The 24,082-nt window shown below is 48.0% G+C and overlaps 1 long non-coding RNA gene across 2 annotated transcripts; it reads left to right on the forward strand.

Annotated features, from left to right (window-relative positions):
* Positions 1 to 2,683: 2,683 nt before the first annotated feature.
* On the forward strand, positions 2,684 to 5,366 carry LOC116596516. 2 transcript variants are annotated; one of them, XR_004288149.1, is made up of 4 exons: positions 2,684 to 3,045; positions 4,001 to 4,205; positions 4,857 to 4,906; positions 5,150 to 5,366. It is a non-coding gene; the product is annotated as an uncharacterized LOC116596516 (long non-coding RNA). The 2 variants fall into 2 exon arrangements; XR_004288150.1 differs by having other exon boundaries at positions 4,001 to 4,182.
* The last annotated feature ends 18,716 nt before the right edge of the window (positions 5,367 to 24,082 follow it).

Below are 24,082 nucleotides of genomic sequence, written 5' to 3' on the forward strand. Positions count from 1 at the left end.
AGCTGCTGTCAGGGGTGTATGCCTTTACACACACAATCGTACACGCACACATGTTCGCACTCAACCTGAGATGTGGGGGAAATGATAGGGACAGGGTAGGGAAGGGTAGGACACTAGCAGCTGAGCTCCCAAGTAGGTTCCAGTCTCCTGTGGGCCCAGGAGAGCTGGGCACTGTTGAGGGCACCAGAAGAATGTGGGGTGGGGGTGGGGGTGGGGACAGAGAAAAATGTGCCCTGAGCGGCAGCTGGAGTGAACTGGCCATCGCCCCAACTTTACTGCTCCCCTGGCCATGTTCCGGGCCGCCCCTTCCTGGGAGCCCTCCAGAAACCCTGCTGGGCTGAATCGACTCTCTGTCTGGGCCCAGGGCATTCATCCACGAATTGAGATGCTGGAGCTGAGTCAGAGGACAGGGGAAGCTTCAAGGACGTGAGGGAGAGCACGCTGGAGCTGCCCACGCCTCCCACGCCACCCAGGCCCAGCGGCAGGGCAGCTCCAGCCCAGGCTGCCCCTGCAGGCCCTCCACGCAGAGCCCAGCACCCCACAGGCTCCCGGGTGACCTTCCCCACCTCCCATGGCTTCGTACCCGGACAGAGGGAAGGACCCTGGATCTGGCTGAGGGGGATTGGTGCAGAGAGAGACACAGGGGGTCTTCGAGCTCTCGGGGTTTTAAAATCTGTTCCTGGTGTTTAAAACTACGTATGATATGCATCTAAGAGAAAAGAAATAGTGTGACTGACGTCTTCTGCTATGCCAGGTTATCCAGACCATGCATTCAATTACTTATCCACCCAAGTGTTTAACTGGAAGCTTATTCCATGCACAGAGCTCTGCAAGAGGCACTTGAATTATAAAAAGATGGATAGTATTGGGTGCCTGGGTTCCCTTGATTTCTGTTCGGGTCATGATTTCAGGGTCATGAGATCGAGCCCCGCTTCGGGCTCTGTGCTCTGTGAAGAGTCTTCTTGTTCCTCTCCCTTCCGATCTGCCCCTCCCCCTGCTCTCTCTCTCTCTCTCTCAAATAAATAAATAAATAAATAAAATCTTTAAAAAACAAAAAACGATGGCTAGTATAGTCTCTGCTCTCGTAGTGTTTACAACCCAAATGGGGAGACTGACAGGAAACAACTCACAATCACAAAAAGCAGGACATCAGTGCAACTAGCGGTGGGGGCCCAGAATGAGGGTTCATCCTGGCTGGACGGGTTTAGAGGAGGGTTCCTGGAGGGGGAACACAGGGGCGGGCAGCCTGGGTCGGAACCATAAAGACTGAGTGTACCTGGTGAGGGGAACGGCATTAGCAAAGATGAGGAAGGTGGGAAGGGCACTGTGGGTTCTCAAATTGCCAGTCCACCTGGTCACCTCGTGACCCCAGCTCCTTGCCCTCAGCTGGCTAGATCAGGCCAGGCACCTACTCCAAGTCTTGTCCTTGACGTGGTCTGATGAGAACTCTCCACTCAAGGGAGATCAGGACTAATTGGGTCAAGAGATTCTTTTTCTGTGAGGGTTGAAGTAGAGACAGGAAGAACAAGGCAGCTCACTGGTGGTGAGTGTAGAAGGAAAAAGGCAGAGAGAGAAGGGAAAGATGGCACATCTTTCTGTAACGAACAGAGTTCAAGAGCTGAGGAGGTAATGAAGTGGCCCAGGCTCTGAGCTCAGGAACTCCAAGCCTGTTGTCCACCTTGGTCTTTCTTGGTGGCGTTTCCGGGTTTGTGCCAGAAGGCTTTGCCACATATTTGAAGTTTGCTATAGCCTGATTTCCCCGTGGACCTTCCTTGTCCCTCACTCCCCACGTGTGCTACAGGGGACAGCCTGATCTTTACAATGTACATCAAAGAAACAAGGGCCTTGAAGGACAGGCTGAGGAGCTGGAGTTCTGGTTCATGGGCAGTGGGGCACTTGGCAGATATCTGAGCTATTCAGGAAGATCCTCAGGCAGCAGTATGGAGCATGGGATAGAGAAGAGCAAGACTGACAGAAGGGACAGCCATCAGGAGACTGTCCCTGGCTGCAGCAAAGAGGCCCTGAATAGAACTGGGAGGTCGTTGTGGCATAGAGCTACATGGACAGCCTTCAAAGACCTCAAGGAGGTAAAATAGAAAAGACTTGGTGACAAGTAGGTGAGGAATGGGGAGTGAGTGTGGAAGCCATGAGGAATAACAGGTCTGGGAGAAGGAACGGGTTGACTTGGACGACTTCCCAAGACACGGAGCCCAGGAGGGAGCTCTGGGTCAGGACATAGAAAAATGCCAGGTAGGACAAGAAAGTTTCAACTACAAAGCATGACCGACCTCCTAGGAGGACCAAGATGAAACCATAGGTGGTGAGGGACACTCTCTAGAGCTCTGATACCGAGATTCCGAAGGGTTGAGGCACAAAGATGTCCAAACATGATGGAGGTGACCCAAGAGAAAATGGGCAAGGGATTTGCACCTCCAAACTACCAGTAAACCCATGAACAGGTGTTCAACAGGCCCTCCTCTAACATGTATGGCCCCAGAACCCAGAAGTCTAGTGATATCCCAATCAACATAAGTCTTCATATTTAAGTGATAAATTGAGTTAATTATTAAGTAGAACATATTCCATCCCCTAATGCCACAAATGCACATTCACAATGACCTGGGAGGCCAGGTTCAAAGTTAGAATCTTCAGATTCCTGGGAGTTCCATGCCTGAATGTGAAGTTCTGATAGAGTAGATCCACTCCCTTCCTCTTCCTACCCCCAGGGACATCCCTCTCTGCAGAAACTTCACACTTGAGTGGGAACACACCAGTCTTATATGTCCAAGGTTCATCTACACCCAACATACATCTGCCTGTGGCTGTTCTTGACACTAGAGACAATGTATACCCTGGTACAGTCTGCCCTAGGATGATAGCCTGGAGAAGTGGTGCAGACTCTGGAGCCTCTTTTGAGGATATTGAGACAAAGAATTCCAGTCCTAAGTACCAGCTCCTTGCCTACCTGAGTAATTTAACCTCTATGAGCCTCAGTTTGGTCACTATCAGGACTCAATAAAACTGCCTCCACTAGCTTGTTATGAGGTAAGAACATTATGTAACTCTAAATTCCCATTCAAATGTTAGTCCCATAAATTTAACAGGACTGGGCTGGGCATTAACCTGACAGCTTGGCTGGGGCTGCAGGGTGTCACCGGGAATAATGACAAGCAGAGAGAGGGGCTGGGCTCCAGCTGACCCATTCCCTCCCGCAGCCTTCCCGGGGAAGGGGAGAAGGTAGCTAAGCAGCCCCAGCCCAGGGAGGCGGGGTAGGGGGAGAAGCTTGGCCAATCTGCGCCCTCCACCCCCCCTCCCCCCCACTCCCCCACCCTCCCCCACCCCACCCCTCAGGCCTCCAGACAATCCAGAACCTTGCCCGGGAGGCCTTGGCTACGAGGCCTGGCTGGGCTTGGAGCTCTGGCAGTGGCCCTGAGTTGGGTAACAGGATTCTGGCCCCGGCAGCATATCTGCCAACTGGGCTGGCTTGCAGGTTGGGTAGGACGGCATGAGGGCCAGAAGCAGGGAGACCTATTTTTGCTCCAGCCACAGGCCAACGGTTGAAAAGAAAAGTTAAATTAAGATGACTTGTTTTTTTTCTTGGCACATGAAGAGCTCAACTTGCCTACTTTTTAACAGAAGTGATTACAGAATCTCTTTGGTAAAAACACTAAATCCTAAATGTGTGGAGCTCCGCCATGGGGCTGGCAAAGGGGCGGACCCATATGGACGGAAGACAGAAAGGACAAGCAGGAGAGGGCGAGCGGCTGAGGGAGACAGAAGAGGGGGAGAGGGAAGAGGAAGCAGGTACAGAAACACTGTAGGGGCCTAGGGGAGAAAGAGAAGAGAGACAGATGGACAGAGGCAGAAAAGATTCAGTGGGTTTTGGAGGAATGCATAGCAGGAGGCGGAAGGGGGGGGGATGTGTATTTGAATGTGACTTCCTCCTGGTTAACCATTGCTCAAGCTTTTCAACTGCATCCCCCTCCCTGTGAACCCACAGAGACGCCATTCTCCCTGTATTGACCCAAGCAATCCATGAAAGAAGAAGTTACTCTCTATCACCTCGAAGGCTGCCAAGGAGAAACAAGTTCTCTTCCACATCTCTGTCATGTCCTTGAACAAGGGTGGGAAAAGGATCAACCTGGAGTGGTCTCTGGTGGACAGTGTCCAGCCCACCTCATGGTGAGGACAAGCAGAGAGTAAAGGTATCTCCTTCCAAATAGCTTTCCAGAGCAGCAGGGTCCTAGGCCCAGCCACGGCAGGCCTGACACCCGGGCTCAGCGTGCAGCTGCTTCCAGAGATGAGATCTGAGAGGTGCCAGGGAGACAGCCCTGCCCCCAAAACATGGCCCCCGTTGCCTGTCAAGGCCTTGACCTTCACCTCAAGGGAGCAGCCTTAACCTGGCCAGGAATCAGGAGGCTAGCTGGGGTCCCTTGCAAAGCTGTCCCAGCCCGAATTTCCTATCAAATGCAGGGATCATGTGCATTTCCTGCCCATTTCCCAGGGTTGCTGTGAGAACCAGCCTAACAATGGGTGTACAAGATCAAGGCCTGCATTTGCATCTCACTCTGCTACTAACTAGCCTGGTGGTGAATCAAGCCTTCTGTTTCCTCACCGATAATCCGACCAGAAATGAGCTCTGTGCCCATGAAGAAGAGTAATTATTCGTAATGATCTAGCACCAGTCAGTGGCCAGTGGGAAGTACTCAGGTACTTTCTCTAGCAGCAGCTGTAAAATGAAAACATTATCATGATTCCTTTATATGTAGGGACACAACTTTCTTTTTGGACCCAAATGCTTCTATTTCTGGAAGGGAAACACTCCTAACCTGTTGTTAACAAATATTTTCTAATAGGACAGGCAGCTGAGAGCAGGTTTCTGGTGGCCGGCTACAACACAGCCCAGGTAAGGGCGGGTAAATACAGGAGAACTTGATTCAGGGCTGGACACTTCCAGGCTTCAACCAGAAAACCACTCAGTCCCCACCCCGACCCCCGTCCCTGGCCCGCAAATTCTAACAGGTTCTTTATAACTCAACCCAAATATCACGGTTTTCAGCGACACCTTCCCTACCAGACAGCGTTCCTTCTCTGAGTCCCGTCACTCTGTCTGTAACGGTTCTACCGCATTTCTCCTATTTTTCTGCAGTTACGGGTTGCCTCCCCTACCGAATTGAATTCTTTGAGAGCAAGCACTGTGTCGCATTCGGCTCTGGACCACCAGCCCCTGGCGAGCTGCCTGGCTCGGAAAGGCACTCAAGGTTTATTAAATAAATACCCAGGCTTGCCTGCCCTCTGGGGAAACCAGAGAACAGAAATGTTTAACCTTTGAGAAGATCTGCCCCGTTATCAGAATAAAAGTCCTTCCGTTTGCACAGCCTGTATAGATTACTAGTTAATAGATCTCATTTGCTCCTCAAAGTGGTCCCAGGGGGTAGATCGGAAAGGTGCTGTGCCCCACAGGACAGCTGAGAAAAAGATCTGAGGGAGGCTGAAGGTTTTACTCAAGGTCATCCAGCCAGCAAAGAGTAGAGTCAGGACTGGCGCCCAGACTTTCTGAATTCTAGTCCAGGACAAATCTGCTAAGGTCTTACTGGGTCAAGAAACTCCAGGCCAACGGAGGAAAGTAATGTGGAATATTAGTTTCTAGGGGTTTTTCTTTCCCTGTTAAGCTAAAGAATTACATACTTTTTAAAGAAAGCTTGTTAAAAAAAGAGAAGCCCAATAAGGAGAACTGACAAAAGATCTAAAAGCAGAATGTTATATACATTTCTTTCATCAGTTCAAATGTATTACTTTCATCCTTATATTGAGCTGCTGGATGAGAATAACAAAGCTGTTGTAATTCACACAAAAATGTAAAGATTCTGTGTGACCTCTGCAGGCAGCCCAGGGAGCCTCATTATCAAATGAATGTCTGTATTTTGTTTTGAATCATCCTTGTTGTTTAGTTTTACAGCTTATTTAGAGAAAGGAGCCAAGTACTTTCTAATGACTATCAAGGAGGTGTGAGATTGTTACAAATATCACTTTTCTCCATTTATCACACAAATGGACTCAAGCTACAAACACTGCTTGAAGCCTTTTTTTTTTTTTTCAAACTTAATATACGTTGTCCTCTCTTTGATATGAACACACAGAGATCAGTCTCTCTTCTTAATGGTGCAGAGCATTCCACACACCAAGGTCTGGATGTTTCTGTCCCCACCAAATTCATATGTTGAAACCTAATCCCCAGTGCCATAGTATTTGGAGGTGGGCCTTTTGTGGGGGTGATTCGATCATAAAAGTGAATGGGATGAGTGCCCTTATAAAGGAGACTCCAGAGAACTTTCTCACGTCTTCTGCCATAGGCAGACTCCTAGAAGACTTTGAACCAGGAAGCAGGCCCTCCCCTCACACTGAATCTGTGGGAGACTCAATCTCAGACTTCCAGCCTCTAGAATTGTGAAGATCATTTTTGTGGTCTATAAGCTATCCGTCTATGGTATTGTATTACAGCAGCCTGAATGGACTGAGGTACGATGAAAAGGATGTATCACTATTTGTTTAGCTTGTCTTGTCCTGAGAGACATTGGTGGTTTTTCCAACGAGTGCCTTTGACCACAGAGTGCCTACTCGTGGAAGATGCCTACAGGCACAGCCCTACAGAGGAGCTCTTCAGTCAACTAGCAGGTGCCTTATGAATTTTCATAGATATTTCCAGTTGGTCTTCAACCAAGTCTACCTCAATCTGCCCTCCTACCTACCTGCTAATCTGCCCTTACCTTTGCTAATGAAGAGTGTAAAATTCTCTTTTCTCTGCCAAGATGCTACAAAAACTTGGCATGACATCATCTGATTTGCATGTCTTGCATTACGAATGACACGAAGAACTTATCCATGCCTCTTTTGAGGTTTGTATTCCTTTTTCTGTTGTATTCCTTGCCTATTTTTCTCTTGATTTTATCTTTTCTCCCTTCTCGATTTATTGATCTCTTTGAATATGAAGGGGGTTTCCATCCCAGGTGTCAACCAAGAATCTTTTATTTGGCAAAACTCTCCTTCAGAAGTAAGGGAGAAATGAAGACATGACCAGATAAACAAAAGCTAAAGGAGTTTAGCCAAAACCCAAAGGACCGCCCTGCAGGCAATGTCTATGTCAAGTACCAACACAAAGAAGAGGCAGGGTTGCCAATGGCTGTACCTCATGACTGCCACTTCAATAGGCAGACTGTGCTCGCCAAGCGGTCTCCTGTCACCAGCTTCCAGGAATCACACTATTGGCCATGTGAGATGGGGAAACTCATCCCTGATGGTATCCGCAACTTCACGTATCTGCGACTCATCTCTCAGAACATTTGGCAGCAGCTCTGTGGGCATGGCTGCAAGCAGAAGTACCTTAGGATGAGCCTTCCAAGCCTTCTCATACAGTAAGTTCCCCTATTCTGAGATGAACCTGATGCTCTACTCCAATAACAGTGTTCTGAGCCTCTTGTGTCCTCAGACTAGCCCCAAGTCCCATGCTGGGACCAGCACCTGAGTCCCAACCAAAACCAAACCAAACCAAACTAAACCAAACCAAACCCAAACCAAACCAAATGAAAACCTTTTTATGTGTTCTGTCTTTTTACTGATATTTCCATTTTGTTCATACATTGTTTTCTTGACTTTCTTCACATATACCTCTGGATTGTCAAATATCTTTAAGTTGGTTGTTTTAAAGTCTTTGTCTAGTAGATCTGACATCAGATCCTTTTCAGAAACAGTGGCTTTTGATTAATTTTTGTTTTCCTTTGGAAGGGCCATCCTTTCCTATTTTTTGTATGTCCTGTGATTTTTCTTTAAAAAAAGAAAAATTTGAATTTTTCACATTTGAATCTAATTATGTGATAACTTTGGAAATCAGATTTTCACCCTTTCCTGGGTTTTTTTTAAAATTTAATATTATTTTTGTTTGTTTGTTTATTAATTATTGTAGGCTCTCTCCATGCCACAGATTTGCCTGAGGTGTAAACTTAAGGTCTCCTCAGGTCCTTTCCAAACTTGCACCTTTCTCTGGGCATGTATGGTCACTCTCTAACTTTCCTTATATATGTAATTGCTTTTGAATACCCTGGTTTCTTGTGTCTGGGTCCTAAAAGTGGAAAAAGAAAAAATTGAAAGGGAGGGGAAAAAGGGGGTGTTAGCCCTTTAAATCCCCCCAGAAATGACTTTAGCTGGAGGGGGAGGGGCTTGCAACAACAAAGGCCACTCTCCTCTTTGCACCTCTGAGAAAAGAAGCAATAGTCAGCTGCAGAGCTCAGATCCCTAAGAGAGGGCAGAGTCCCTTTTACCTACCCTGGTTCCCACATGCTTCATGCCAACTACTCCTGGAATGTGTGCACAGCTGTCTGCCATGGGGCTGGGGCGGGGATGGGTGGCTGCAATAGGGCTAAGAGCTGAACTTGACTGAAATTAATAGCAATGCACTATTCAAGCCTTTCCCTGGAAGTGGCAAGCCTTCCAAAGACTCCAGAGTTCCAAAACAGTTACATCAGACAGATTCGGCCAATGTTATTGTTGTCTAATAGAGAGGCACCTGATGGGAATTCCTGGTTCCTGGAGCTGCCTACTTTGCACCTTCTCAGAATCCTCTCTATTTAGCTTTATTTTGATTAAATTTACATGAACACAGTTGGGAGATTATGGTAGCTAATCAGGGTTATTATAGTAGCACATCTGCCCTCATGCACTCCATTAATTTTTGTTCCCCAGAGGCAGCCAGTTCCAACCACTTAGTTGATTCATTTGGTATTTACTTCCACATCTCTAAGTAACATGCTTATGCAGCTATTTATTGATTTTGTTGTTGTTGTTGTTCTAGATAGGATCAAGGGATTTCCCACTGTGGAAAGCAAGGATTTAGCTTTCTTTTAACCCCAACCTGTGCCATCGCATTTCATTCATGCACGTTCCTCATTCTTCTGCCCTCCCAATACAGTTACATCCGAATTTAACTAGATTGCTCTTCTGTGTTTGCATTTTTCATGACTTTGTCAATGCCAGTTTCAGTTAAGACATAGAATAAACTCTGATTACTTTACCTTTCCCCACTGTGCTTTGTTTTCTCTGGAGTTGATATTTGTTTTATTTTCTCATTATCTTACTTTTTGATGAACTCATCACTAGTTCAACTTCAATCTCTCAGTTGTGTAAATCTCTCACTGTGTTCCAACATGTTAGGTGCTCTATCAATGTAATCTCCTCATGGAATAATCTCCTGAGACTTCTGACCTGTTCGAGTCTGTCGTCTTTGCTCTTGTGTCCTCAGACTAGCCCCTTGGCACTAGCTAGTCCTCAGACTAGCCCACTTGGCACATAGCTGTTGTCTTTGGAATTTTTTTCTCCATCATTTTGGGGATTTCCTTCTTCTCTTCCTTGTATTGAATCTCTTGTTTCCTGGATCATCTGTTTTCCCAAAGTTTCTGAGAAATGGTGTGTGGGAGATATTTTTGTAAACTTGAATATCTATAGTGACTCTATTCTACACTAAAACTTGATTGATGGTTTGTCTCGGGTATAAAATTCTATAACTTAAGTAATTTCTTTCATCAGAATTTTAAAAACACTGCTTTGTTACATTGTCTTACACACTTGCGTTTGAGAATTATGAAGTCATTCTCAGTGTTTGTGTGTGACATCTTTTTTCTTTCCCAGAATCTTGTGAGATCTTCGTTTTGACTTTCAGTGCTCTGAAATTTCATGATATGCATTGGGGAGGGTTTATTTTAATCCATTGTGCTAGAAACTTGAAGAGCCTTTTAATCTAGAATCTAATGAGCTCATTTTAGGACGTTTTCTTCTCTTATTTCTTTGATTAGTTTTACCCTTTCCCAGTGACCCTCATTTCCTGGTGTTCATGTTCTTGTGCAGCCCCTCCAGTAATGGGACTGACTGAAAGGGATGGCATTTCTGATCTATTGGATATTATAGAAGTGATGATAGGTGATATCCAAAACTAGTTATTAAACATATTTAGCCTCTTCCTTGGTCTCTTGGATCACTTTCTTGGGGAAAGCCAGCTGTTATCTCAAGAAGACCCTCAAGCCACCCTTTGAAGAGGCTCACATGGTGAGGAACTAAGATCTTCCACCCACGAAGAACACAAACTTGATCGTCATATCAGTGAGCCAACGTGGAAACAGATTCATCAGCTATAGGAAAGTCTTAAGAGAACTGCAGCCGTGGCCAACATCCAGTTGACCTTCATGAGGAGCTCAGAGCCAGAACCATTCCGCTAAATTACTTCTGAACTCATGGCCATGTAAACTATGTAATCCTCATTCATGGAAGAAAAGTTTGAAAAGTTTCTCTGTACTACATATCTGTTGCTTTGCTTGTTTGGCATTTCTTCTTCTGGTGAAATATCTCTTCTCCTCTGGATCTCTGTGGGTTGGACAAGGCTTTCTCCTTCCCCTGAGCCCAACAATGAGACTCATCACAGGACTTTGCTAGAACCATCACATAGTGAATTATTACTTGGTCCACAGAAGGCAGAAGTCTGGAGCTGCTGGTGGCCATCCCAGACTATGTGGAGAGAGCCTTCTTGAGAATGAAGTCAACAGAACCAACCAGCAAAGAGACGGTGTCTTGCTGACACTGCTGGAGGCTTGGAATCTGGCCACCACTACTGTTAGTATCTCCCTCTCAAACCTCCCAGCTACCTGAACCAATACATTTCTTTTTGTTTAAAAAAAAAAAAGAGGAGGGGTGCCTGGATTGCTCAGTGGGTTAAGCCTCTGCCTTCAGCTCAGGTCATGATCTCGGAGTCCTGGGATTGAGCCCCGCATCCACCCCCCCCAATTGGGCTCTCTGCTCAGCAGGGAGTCTACTTCCCCTCTTCTCTCTCTGCCTGCCTCTCTGCCTACTTGGGATCTCTGTCTGTCAAATAAATAAATAAAATCCTTAAAAAAAAAATGGAGATTTGTGTCTTTGTAGGATTGTATCTATCTCTTTCCTCCTCACTTGTTAAATGTTTTTATTGTAATTAGATGTTTATTTTTTTATAAATATTTTTCTGCTTCTGTTGAAGAAGGAAGACTCATGTATGTTTATGTATGAGTGAAATGAGTAACAGCAATAACACAAAGAACGGGAAAGAGGAAATCGGGAAATTTTATAATATGCTTCTCATGCTACTTGTGTGCAATATAGTGGTATTTAAAAGTGGATTTAGATTAGTTGTAAATATATATTGCAAGTACTCGGGCAGTTGCTAAAAGAGGCAAAAAATATACTAAGAAAGGAGAGAAAATGGAATGACAAATTTCTCAGTTGAAAACTATAAAAGGCAGAAAGTGAGTGGAAGACAAAATTAGACAGAAAGAACAAATAGAAAAATGGTTACAAATATGCTAGATATCAGCCCAACTATATCAATAACTACTTTGAACATCAGCGATCTAAATGCGCCAATTAAAAGAGATTGTCAGAGCGGATAAAAAACAAGACCCAAGCATACGTTGTTTACAAGAAACCCACTTAAATGCAAAGACATATATAAGTTAAAAACTAGTGAATGGAGAAAAACATACCATGCTAACACTAATCAAAAGAAAGCAGGAATAGCTGTATTAAGTTCAGACAGAGCAGAAAAGTTATTAAAGAAGTGCATTACATAATAATAAAGAGGTAATGTCTTCCTCCAAGAAGACAAAACAATCCTTAATGTGTATGTAACTAACAAGAAAACACCAAACTATGAAAGGCAAAAATTAATAGAAATGTAAAGAGAAATGAAGGAATCCACTAGCATTGTTGGAAATTCTGCCACCTCTCTATTAAAAATGATCTGAGCCAGCAGGCAGAAAATCAGCAAGGGCATAATTGAACTCAACAACCCCATCGATCAACTGGATATAAAGAACATGTGTAGACTACTTCATCCAATGGCAGAAAGCACATTCTTCTCACATGGAACATTTACCAGGATAGACCAGGTTCAGCAGCATAAAACACAATTTAACAAATTTGAAAGAGTAGCAACCATGCCATGTATGTGCTCAGATCATAAGGGAATTAAACTAGTTGATAACAAAAAAGATTACCACCAAAAATACAGATTAAACATTACTCTTCTAAATAACATGAGAAAAAAAATCTCAAGAAATTTAAAAATATTAGAACCAATGAAAATATAAGTAGCAATGTTGTGGGATGCAGTGAAAGTGTTGTTTACAGGGTGATTTATAGTAATAAATGCATATATTAGAAAAAAAGAGAGAACTCAAGTGAAATGAATACATTTCTGGAACAACATAAAGGTAATAATTGACTCATGAGGAGAATTTTAAAAATAAGTAAATCAACCAATGAGACTAAAAAGGTGAATCAGTAACCAAAGCTTCCTACTCTCAAGAGATACCACTCAAGAGATATATATTTCCGAGAACAGAAAGATTTCAGAAAATAGAAAGAAAAGAAAAGCTATCTTGTTTTATAAAGTACATTAGTCAGGTTTTGCTGTGATAGTGTCATGTAACAAATAACACCTTAAAACTCAGTGATTTGCAAGATCAATTATTTCTCACTCATTTGTCTATGGATCACTATGCTCTGTACAATTATATCAGTCAATACAGAAAATAAATATATTTAATAAAATCCAGCACTAAATCATGATAAAACAAACTAACCAGATCTCATAGCAAACTGACATTAGAAAATAACATGAAAAGGGCTTTCAAAAACCTATAGCAAGAGTATAGATTATAAAAATGTAGGAAAAACAAGCAAAATAAAACAAAAATCCCCCAAACAATCCAAAAAACAAACCTCTAGCAATCACTCAATGTTGAAGCTATAGACTCCCCATTAAAACGAAGGGCAAATCAAGAGTGTTGGCAGTAATGGCCTCTATTCAAATTGTTCTTGTGGTCCTCACCACAGTAGATTTGGGGGTGGAAGGATGAGGAATTTTTTGACTGGTGGTTTTTATTTTCCCCATGAAGCATAAGGCAAAGTCAACAGCTGAAAGTATGGGATGAGAAGAAGTTGTCAGAAGTTCAGCAAGAGAGGAAGCTATTAGCTAATCATCTTTTAGAATGGGGGAGCAAACTTATTTGGAAACCATCCAAGGATTGCCATGAACAGTTAAATGACTATCGTGGTTTGTTGTCATGAAGGTAATGGGGAACCTTCAAGCTAGAGTTTATGATTTTTCTCAACCACTATTTAGCTGCTCAGGGGTAGGCACTGCGGAATTGCTGTATTTAACCAGGTTTGGGATTTTGCCAGACAAGTAACGCTAAGCCCCAAGGAAGCTAAGAGTGTTTGAAAGAATAGTCATTAAAATGATGATGGACTCTCAGCCAGGTCAAGAGAACTATGAAGACAAAAGAAGGCTGATGGGTGGTGAAGAAGCAGTGGGCTCAACGGATGGCTCAACGGATTTTAAGTCTCAATGAAGTTGCAGTTTCTTTGAGGGCATACAACACCTCACTGCCCTATTGGCTAGAAGGCTAGAAGGTTGTGGTGAGACAGTCTGAGGATTGGGTTTGAGTTTCAGAGAAGCTGCAGTTACTGGGACTGAATAGAAATGGGGTGGCCATTGGGATGGGGGTGGCTGACTTGGGGGTGGAAGAAAGTTGGAGTTGGGGGCAAGGAGGACAGAGAACTGGGAGATCAGGGTGTTAGATGCTGGGGCTCCATGGATGTCACAGTCTTAGAATGAGGTCATGCATGGGAAACAATGAGCCAATAATTGGAATCTTTAATGCCAGAGGGAAGAGGGGGGAGGTCAATAGAGGGGTAGTGGATGCAAACTGTATGGTGAGATGGGGTCATTTTCACAGGAGCTGGGATTTGGAAGGAAGATGTAAAAAGACTTGGGGGTTTAGTGGAGGGAAAGAATAACAACTACCCAAACTCTGGACCAGGGGAAAGCAGTCTCCACCTGGGATGGCTATGGGGACAGGCAGACTTCTGGGGTGGTGGTTAAGGCATACAGGCTGAGGATATGGTGGAGGTTGGAGGGGTGGGTCTGAGGTGATGGAGGCCCAGTGGGAAGGCTTTAGAAGGAAAGAACAGTAGGGGACTGGATAAAGCTGGGCCCAGGAGTGATCAGAGCAAGAAGACCCTTGAGGACATGTGTGATGGCTGGAGTAAATGGGGATTAGCTAGTGTCTTGGGGAGAGCTGGGAGAAGAGAAGACATTTGTAACTACCATCCTGAATCCTTGGTTGGCAGTTTGGGGCTCAGGGGCGATGCGGTCCTTATCAGTTCAAATGAAGGCAGATGGTGGAAGTTGAGCTGGTTTTGAGGGAAGTTCTCTCAGTGGGTCCTGAGGGAAGTTTCCTGAGGGAGGCAGCAGTGAGGGCAGGACAACTTCCTGGAGAGGAGTGTGGGTCACAGGCTCCAGCCAAACTGCACCTCTTCAGACTATAGTGGCTTCAGAGAGCAGTAGCCTCAGAAGCAAAGGTGTCTGGGTAGAGGTGACGTCTACAGGAGATGGTTTAACCAGTTTTGTCCCTTTATTTCTACCCATAAACAACAGCTTTCAGGAGTTGTGCTTTCTTGGGCTGGGCCCTGAAGAACCAACCCGGTGGGCCCCATGAACACTAGTTTCAAGGAGCCCCCTCAGGCCAAGGCCGGGGTGTGAAGGCCCTAAGCCCCGGTGGGTGTTAGCCCTCCCCCAGGTCCTGAAGATGGGCTGAGAGGTTTCTCCCTTCACACCCTTCTAGGGTACTGCCCTGAACCCCACAAGGAGCCACCCTGGGCATTGTCGGCATCTTTTTCCCACCCAACAACCTGGTGAGGTAGGGGTGAGGGTCTCTGTGTCCCCAATGCAAGCAGCTTGCTTGGTGTCCCCTAGCAGGTGCCCGAACCCTGAGACCTCGGAACCTATTCTCCTTGCGTGGCATCTCTCTGTCCTCCTTTCAGGTCTTCCCGTACTTTCGGGGGCACCAACCATGGCAGTCCCGTAGCGAGAAACCCAGGACACCCTTATTTCACAGCTCTGGTTGTGTACTAGATCACTTTTGAAAACCTCTGCCCTCGGATCCGACTTCACAAGTTGAAGGGTGGAGCCCAAGTGTCTCCATTTGTACTTGAACAATATTCAGAAATGACAGTTCTGGTTCTCATGTGTGTGGGGCCCTCTTGGGCCACCAACAGCCAGAGGAAACCGGTTGCCCTTTCCAGGCAGGCAAGAGAAGCAGGCTGGTCTAGCTTTTGTCACTTGCCGCTGGACTCTGGCTTAACCTTACTCGACCAGCTACAGGGGCAGGAGGAGGGAGCCTGGGCAGGGAGACCTGGGGCGGGGGGTGGCTCTGGCGAGGGGGCATCTCGGACAAAGCTCTAAGAGTTCCAGGGAAGTCTTCCCAGAGGATTTCGGATGACAACGTGAGAGAATCTGGTGCAGTGGAGGGTGGCTGGGAAATGGAAGGCATAAACAGAGGGATAGCCAAGGGCTCAGGTAAGAGTCCGTGCAAAGGACTGTCCTTGTGGGGGAAGGGGCCGGCCAGGGGGTGAGGCCGGGGCCTGGCTGGGCCAAATCGAGGCTGGGCTCTGACCACAGCCCACGTTCTTTGTTAGCTGTCCTCCCTTTCCACCTCTTCAGCAGTAGTAGGAGAAAGGCGGCTACAGGGCAGAATTGCTAGAGAAGGAAAAATGGTCCCTTCTGCTCTTCTAGATTCTGTGGCTGGTCTATGAATTTAATTAACACAAGATGAACAGCAAGAAAAGACCAATTCTAATGACAGAGGTGTGTACAGTCAGGAGCCCCACAGAGATAGGAGAACACAAAAGGTGACCAGCCAACTGAGGCTTATATACTCTCCCAAGGAAGGAAGGGAAGGGGTCTGGGACTTCCGGAGGGGGGAGAGGACTCCAGAGACGGGCAGAGGAGGAAGTCTAAGGAAAGAAAGCGTGCCCAGGTTTGCAGATAAATCTACCAGTGAAAAAGTGATCTCTGGTAGAGGGTCCCTTCTTAGCATACTCTTAGCACACTTAGCACACTCTTAGACACTGCGACACTCTGATCAATGTAAATTTCCCTACGAGAGGGTAAGGAAATTCTACCGTATTTCCAGAGCTGCTCCTGTGTCTGCGGTTTCTCCCGACAGGCAGCTCAAAATGATCCTTATGCCAGAAAGGCATATTTTGGGGTGGCAAATTCTGTCCCCCTCAGGTCTCTCTCCCTTCCCGCTGCCCCTTGCACGGGACAGTTTCTACAGAATAAACTGGGGTTTTCAAAGCCTCAGTTAATCTGGCTGGTAGGAGGAGTGATTCCCCCTGTTCAATGCCCGAGAGCCTGTAACTCCAGCCAAGGACCTGGCCTGCGTTCGCAGGATATCTTCTTCCTCTCAGAGGTGCTTGGGGACCACAGTGCTGCTCTGGGCAAAACAGAAAGGCAGATTAGAAGAATCACAACCTTAAACACACACACACACTACACACACACGCACACGACCAAAAAGAAAAGTCCAAGAACAACAGGAAGCTGAACAGGAAGTTCCCATAGAAGATGAAAATATTTGAGAGTTATGCTGAGTGCAGAGGCTGAGGGCAGGGGGCATTGTAGGGAGGAGGCACGACCGTGGAGGCGGTGGCCCGTGCCACCCCGGCCTGAAGCAGATGCCCTGGACCCCCTGGCCGGGCCCTGCACACTTCCAGGGGCTCCGTAATCGGGCACACATATGCACAGCTCTGCGTACGCACGACAGCCTTCTCATGTGCTCGCCTAGCCCTGCCCAGGCAATCTCATGCACACACGTGCCCATGCCAACTGCTGTGCGGGCATGCTGGACCTACTCACGCAGCCGGATGCAAAACGACACAACTCAGAGACATCTTGTGTGCAAAGCTGTAAAGAAAGTGAAAGCTAGACTGTAGGCTCTTGGACTTACTTGCAGGCTTTGGCTGCCTCTCTCCTGGGCATCCAGGTTTCTGAGGCACTTGGGAACTGAGAGGTCTCTCACTGGCACGCCTTCGGCACCCTCCAGGGCAACCCTCCTTGGACCGTCTCCTAGCTCTATCCTTCAAGACCCATCATTCTCAAGATTCTTGATCTCAAGATCCTTTTATACTCTTGAAAATTAGGAGGACCCCAACAAGACTTCATTAATGTGGGTTATGTCGATCAATAGAGCGGCATTGTTTTCCATTCCTATTTATGAGGACACCGTATGCTTCTGCACAAACTCTCTTCTGGGCAAAATATAGGAAGAAAATCCAGTACCACAGAGCTATGTTGGAAAAGAGAGAGCCTCGTGGATTCTTTGTTGGGCAGCAGCTGACATGGTCAGCTGGTCCCAATGACCCTGACCCTCGGCTCTCCATGCCCTTGTGGGAAGCCCCTCCACTTAGGTGTGGGCAGGACCTGGTTTGTTTCTAAGGAACACACAGAGCAAAAGCAATGGGATGTCACTTTGAAGACGACGTCACAGAGACTGTGCCTTCCACCTTGAGGGCCCTCTCTTACTCTCTCGCTCTGGGGGATATGAGCTGTCACTGTCCTGTTGAGAGGCCCACCCAGCAAGGGACTGAAGGAGGCTTCTGGCTGATATCCATGTGATGAACAGAGGCCTGCCTGCAACCACGGCATTGAGGGAGAAGCAGACCCTCGCCTAGTTGGGTTGTCGGATGAGACAACAGCCCCAGCTGCCACTTTGACTGAAGCTGGCCGGAGACCCTGAGGAGAGGTTTCCAGCTAAGCCATGACTGCGCTCCTGACTTCCTATGAGTTACTGTGAGGTAATGTCTGTGGTTTGAGGCTAAGTTCTGAGGTGCCTGAGTACCCAGCAACAGACTGCTCATAGATCACATCCCAGGAAAAGATCTTGGAGACCCCAGGGTCCTCAGACCTCAGCTCCTCTAGACCCGTCTAATCTTTACCTGCCCTTGTGGACTTTTCTGGTCAGTATCTGCTCTCCTTTCAGTGTCCCACTCTCAGCTGATATGGGGAAGAGGGCTGGTCAAGGAAGCAGGTCTGCGTGGGGGGCTGGGGTCAGGTAACACCATGTGAGGTGCGGAACACTGCCTGTATGCGAGCTTGCTGCTCTCTGATGGTGGACTTCCAGGCTCTGTGCAGTTCATAAGGGATGAGCTGAGTAATTCAGTCAATGATGGGACAATAGGGGCAGGTTTCTAAAGGGTGGTTTGTTCCCTTCACAGCCAGCCTACACTCTACCCACTCCTGTCCCTGTGCCTTCTGGGCAAACTATGAGCTTGAAACTCCTGTGCTGGGCCCTGGGTGGTCTTCATCCCAAATTTCCCTGTTTCCTCTACCATTTGGGTCAAAACACAGATAGCAGGAAGCCTGGACTGCTGGTGTCACATCTCTTTTTGCAGACGGAAAACCTGGGGCAGGAAGAACTCTTAGTTGTTTCTAGTCCAAGACTCACCATCTATGATGGAACCAAAAAACCAGTGTTCAGACAGAGGAGGGATTCCCTGAACCCTCTTCTACCACATAGAAGTGCCTGATCTCTTACACTCTCCTGATGCCAATGCCAATGACACCTCGTGTCCTAGACTGCTTCAGGCTTTCCCCATTGACATGCGCTGTGGAGGATGGGGACCTCAGAGACCATCTGCGCCTGCCGTCCCACCACAGAGGAACCCATGGAGACCCTGGCTCAGGAGGCGACGTGACCAACCCAAGGCTACCAGGCAAGTTGGAGACAGTGACAACATTGGAATTTCAGACACGGCTCCCACTCCCCTCCCCACATCCCCAACTCCTCACCCCCAGTCTGACTAGAGCTTCATGAGTGAGGCCTACCTCACCACCACCCCCCCCCCCCCCCCCCCCCCCCCCCCAGGCTGTGCTGGGCTCACAGCACTCAGCACTCAGGAAAGCTCAGTAAATGTCTGAATGGATAGGGAGGCTGGTGAGCATTCGCATTTGGTCCGTGGCCAGGGTGAGGAAGCGAAGCCGTGGTTAGTACTAGAGGTTCATGTCTGACAAGGTCAAGTTTAGAGGGTGAGTATGTATAGCCAGGATGAGGAAGTGAACCATAGGAAAGGACTAGGAAGTCAGGCTTTGTTGGGGGCTCTCTGACGGGGTTTAGAAGTCAGCATGTGGAGGTGGGGGTGGGTGAGAGGTCGGCCTACGGCTGGGGTGAGGTCTTGTCTCTGGGGAGAGGCTAATCGGCCTCTCTTGCTTTGGGTAGCATCCATGGCCTCCCGAGGGCTCTCGCCTAGCCCAGAATGACCTGTGTCCCGAGCGGGGGATGTAGAAGTTAGCTGTGGTGCCCAGAGCAGAGGGTTTGTGAGTGGCACCAAGGCTCACTGTCTCCAGGCTGGGGGTCGGGGTGGCCTTGCGCCTGGGGCTGTGCTCAGCAGCTGGTCTGGGACGCAGACCCTGCGCAAAGGGCGCTCGGGCGCTCGGTGACTAAAGAGACTTCAGACCCTTGGAGGCATTTCCTGTTTTCCAGTGAACTGAAAACTGGCTTCCTGCTTAGAATAGCCCATAGGGAGGGCTTCTTTTTCTGGTGCTGGGAGGGGTGTCTGAGGGTGGAGGATGCAGGCTTTGCTGGGCTCAGGGGCCAGCTCTCAGGGCCCTGCTAGGAGGCGGTGGCATGGGGAGAGGGAGGGGTGGGGCAGGAGAGAAAGAATTCCCAGAGGCCTCTGCCCTGTTTCCTGGCTGTGCCTCTGCATTCACATTCAAAGCTTTCTGAGAGAACAACGTAAGTGGAATTTCATCAAACGATTATACCTCTTCACAAGGAGGTGACATTTCTCAGGTGGGGGGGGGTGCAAAAAGCAGGCAGGCCTGTGTCGGGGCAGATATCAGGAGCCCCATGGGTAGAGCCGGGTCTTGGACGCCAACTGGACGCAAATTCAAATGCAGGCTTAGGTCCTGCATCTGCAGGGGGCTGGCTGCATGGCTTGGACAACTTCCTGACCTCGCTGAGCCTCAGAGCCCCCATTTCTCAAGCTGGGGATCTAATCCACATCTTGGGGGCACAGTGCCTGCCTGACCTGAGCAGGCATACTGGGAGCCAGCCTCCTTCCCTCCAGCTGAGCACAGCAGTGACGGGGGTGCTTGGGCGAGAAAAGGATGAGGCCCCTGTGTTCCCACAGCAAACCAATTTGCTCCCCTGCAGCCAAAATGCTCCCAGCTGCTGCTTCTGACCCTTCCCAGAGCCCCCCCACCCCCACTCTCCGCCAGCATCTCCTTTCCACGCCCGCAGACACAGCCTGGTCTGCCGGCTCCTCTCTCTGCTCCTGGGTCTCTTCACTTAACTCCCTGGGTGGTGATTTGATCTGGGAGGACAGACCTTCCCCCCTCGGCCCCACCCTCCCTGCCGGGCCTTTCCCGGTTCGGTTGTTCCCCTGCCAACAATCACCCCAGCATCCACACAAGATACAGACTGATCACCCCCATGTACATCTGGGAGGGCGGCCGTGGAAGGCAGGGCCGTTTCAGCAAGCACACATCAGCACGGACCATGATATTTAAGGAGGTATTGGCCAGGACTAGTCTTCCAATGCCACCCCCGCCATGGGCCTTAGCCCCAGAGGATGTGCTAATTGGGAGGGCAGCAAGGGAAGGTGGGGAAGGGTCATCCAGGGCAGCCCCTGCCCTGATTTCATCTGCTGTCTTTTGTGTCACCACTCTCACCTCTCAGTGAACAGAACCCACGTGGAGGGGCCATCGGAGTGGATCCCCTCACCGTAGCTAGAATCCCCGGAGGTGATACGCCCTGAGTCACGGGGGCTTATGCAGGTGACAAAAGGGACTGGGCTAGCACATCTTTAACAGGACCTTGATTTACAACTTAAAAAAAGAAAAAGTTTAGCCCTACAGTCCAGACTTCCATTTGTAGTTCTGCTTCGAATGTTAGGGGTGGGGGTGCCTGGGTGGCTCAGGTCATGATCTCAGGGTCCTGGGATCGAGCCCCACATCAGGCTCCCTGCTATGCAGGAAGCCTGCTTCTCCCTTTCCCACTCCCCCTGCTTCTGTTCCCTCTCTTGCTATCTCTCTCTGTCAAATAAGTGAAATCTTAAAAACAAAAAAAAACAACACACAACAAATGTTAGGGGTGGCCTTGATCTTCTTATGCATTATTATATAATTCACTTAATGGTCATATTTCTTGTTTATTATCAAGACCCTGCCCCCACATAAGTTCTCCAAGGGCACCAATTTTCATGTTTTGCTTACTGATGTCTCGATGAATGGCTGGCACATGGTAGGGACTCTATGAACACTCGTGGAATAAGTGAGAACGAACAGTCCTGCATTATCGATTCCATGTGTAAATACTTTATCTGTCCTATCTGAGCACACATGGCCTGTCCCTGAGTATGACAATCTTGGCAACCACGTGTAGAATGGACTTAAGAACACAACAGTTGCATGAAGTTGTGAGGACTGAGTTATATAATTTCTGACTTTCAGTTTCCTTAACTATAAAAGGGAGAGAAAGGGACTTAACTACCATAGAAACTATTAATTACCCATACCATGTGATTTTTGGGAGGCTTGAATGGATTACTTATGTTACGTGCCTAACACGCTGTCCAGAACGTAGAAGGATAATGCAGGTGAAACTTAAATAATTAATGACCCAAAGAAGGTCAGTGGTGAGATTCTGCAGTTGGTGCCCAGCTGGCGACCCCTTCAGAGCCCAAGAGCAGTGCCTGCTCCCACACACAGAAGGCCTGAGAAGCAGTAGGGCTTGGAACAACTTACTCGGCATTTGAGTAACCTCCAGAACTGAGGTTGACTTGACCTCAGTCCTCGGGCAGCAACAACAGGATCCGATCAGAATCAGAGTGGGCGGGGATACCTGCTCTCTCCTGCCATCCACAAAGACAGCCCTCTACTGAGGGTAGGGCTGGGCTCTCAGAGAGACTGTCCCACCTGCGGAGACCTTCAAACCACTCTGAAGGGCTCCTGTGACCCTGGCAATCTCATGTTGAGAGATGACATTGTTGCATTGCCCTAGAAGCCGGGTCCCCACCCCAGCCCTTCTGTGCTACCCCAGATTGAGCGCGAGTCTGGTACTAGTGCGGTAAGCGTCTTTGCCATAGACATCTTTGCAGCAAACACTTCTGTTGCATGACCAGTTGGCCATGAGACAATTTGGCTGTAAAAGATTAAAAAAAAAAAACCCAACAACAACTGGTTGACGCTTTGGTTTTGTTTCTCTATTGATGCCATGGGCCCATTTTTATATTCGCCCCTTTTTAGGTTCTATAGATCTTCGCCTTCACGATGGTCTACACAGCAGCTTGGAGTGTTGAGTCCACATTTCCCACAGATTGTCAGAGCTGCGGACAATGGGCACGTGACCATAAACCAAGAACAAACAGCAGTGTGGAAGGCCTTCACAGCGCGGCACAGCACTCGGTTACAAAGATGCGTCCTCATACTTGGAATCACATACCTCTCTTAATGGAGAGAGAGGGAGAAACTGCAGTGAAGAAAGAGAAAGCGAGACGCCAAATGAGACAAATCAACAAGCGCGCGCACACACACACACACACACAGTGTAATACTGTGATGGAAAGGCTGTGAAGACCGTGTTTTTGTACAATCCATGAAATAAAATCAGTTATTTGAGCAGCACTGCCAGTAATCTACACTACACATTTCTAGTGTATTCAAATATTTTGAACTTCACAATAAAGTCTTTTTAATGTGGCTATTCACTTTTCATGTTTTATCATGTCCCTTTTTTTTTTTTTTAAGATTTTATTTATTTATTTATTTGACAGACAGAGATCACAAGCGGGCAGACAGGCAGGCAGAGAGAGGGAGAGGAGGAAGCAGGCTCCCTGCAGAGCAGAGAGCCCGATGCGGGACTCGATCCCAGGACCCTGAGATCATGACCTGAGCCGAAGGCAGCGGCTTAACCCACTGAGCCACCCAGGCGCCCTATCATGTCCCTTTTAATGAAAATCTCTCTTCTGTTTTTTGTGATTTTTCTCTCTTACAGCAAAATCGCCTTACGGCTAGTTAGTTGTGGCGTGAAGATGCTCGCGGCAAGGTTGCTTACTGCCGAACAAACCTGAACCAGCTGAGTGGCCACCCGGAAGGCCCTTCTCTGCCCTTTGCACCTCTACAGCCTCGTCGTCCTTCAGTGCCCTCGCACCACGGCCTCTTCCAGGAAGCCTGCCAGGACAACACAAACCTAGCCCCCTTCTCTGGACTTCCCAATCATCATCTACAGGGCTGATCTCTGTCTCTCTTGTCTGCCTTCTGCTGCTCCCCTGCATGGGCCTATCACACCTTGTGCTGGTGGAACTTCCCTGAGTGCCAAGACCTTGTCCTCACTTGTAGTCCCTTCCTGCCTCAAAGAGGGTCCTTCACAGGTTGGTGGGGTATGTAGGTGCTCCCAGAGACTCAGGGGCAGGCGACTGGGGAATGAAAGGAAACAAAGCAGAGCGAGGACAGGAGAGCAAAAGTCAGTCATCGGCAGACCAGGCCTTGCTGCCTGTGCAGCAGGCTGGGCTCTGATCAGGGGCAGACTGCCTTGGGCAAGAGAGAGAAGAGCTACAGTTCTAGAGGCGGTGCTTTGGAACCTTTTATCTCACTGACCTTCCACAAGAGGACTTTGAGGTAGTAGGTCTTGTTATCACCATCTGATGAATGTGGAAGCTGGTTTGGAAATGCACAGCTGCCTGCTGGAGTGGAAAACACAAAAGCCAAACCTCTGGTGGCAGAGGCCCTGAACCAATGTTTCTGACACACTTCCCTGGGTTCTTTTTGGTGAGCTCAGTGGCTGCCAGAAGGAGAGGCTTAGCTGCTCCCTGAGGACCTCCCAGACCACCTCTGGAGACACACGGACATGTTATTAGCAAGCAGGCATCAAGAGTCTTGAGGCCGTTCAGCAAGTTCCATGAGGTTCCAGCCCTGTCAGTCTGGGTGTTTTTAATAGCGCCTTGAAGAAAAGGTCCACGCAGGTCCAATGCAACCCTGGGCCAGCCACGGATGAGGCTGCTGTGGGAGTTGGGTAACCGAGGCTCTGCCAGGACGACAGAGGGACACGGGTAGCTTATGGGACCAGCCTGTGCCATGCTCAAGGGTGAAAGACGAAAGTCATTCTAGGAGTTGTGTGTGTGTGTGTGTGTGTGTGTGTGTGTGTGTGTAGGGGCAATTTTTTAT

The sequence above is a fragment of the Mustela erminea genome, chromosome 7 (genome assembly GCF_009829155.1).
Source record: "Mustela erminea isolate mMusErm1 chromosome 7, mMusErm1.Pri, whole genome shotgun sequence".
NCBI classification, from domain to species: Eukaryota; Metazoa; Chordata; class Mammalia; order Carnivora; family Mustelidae; genus Mustela; species Mustela erminea.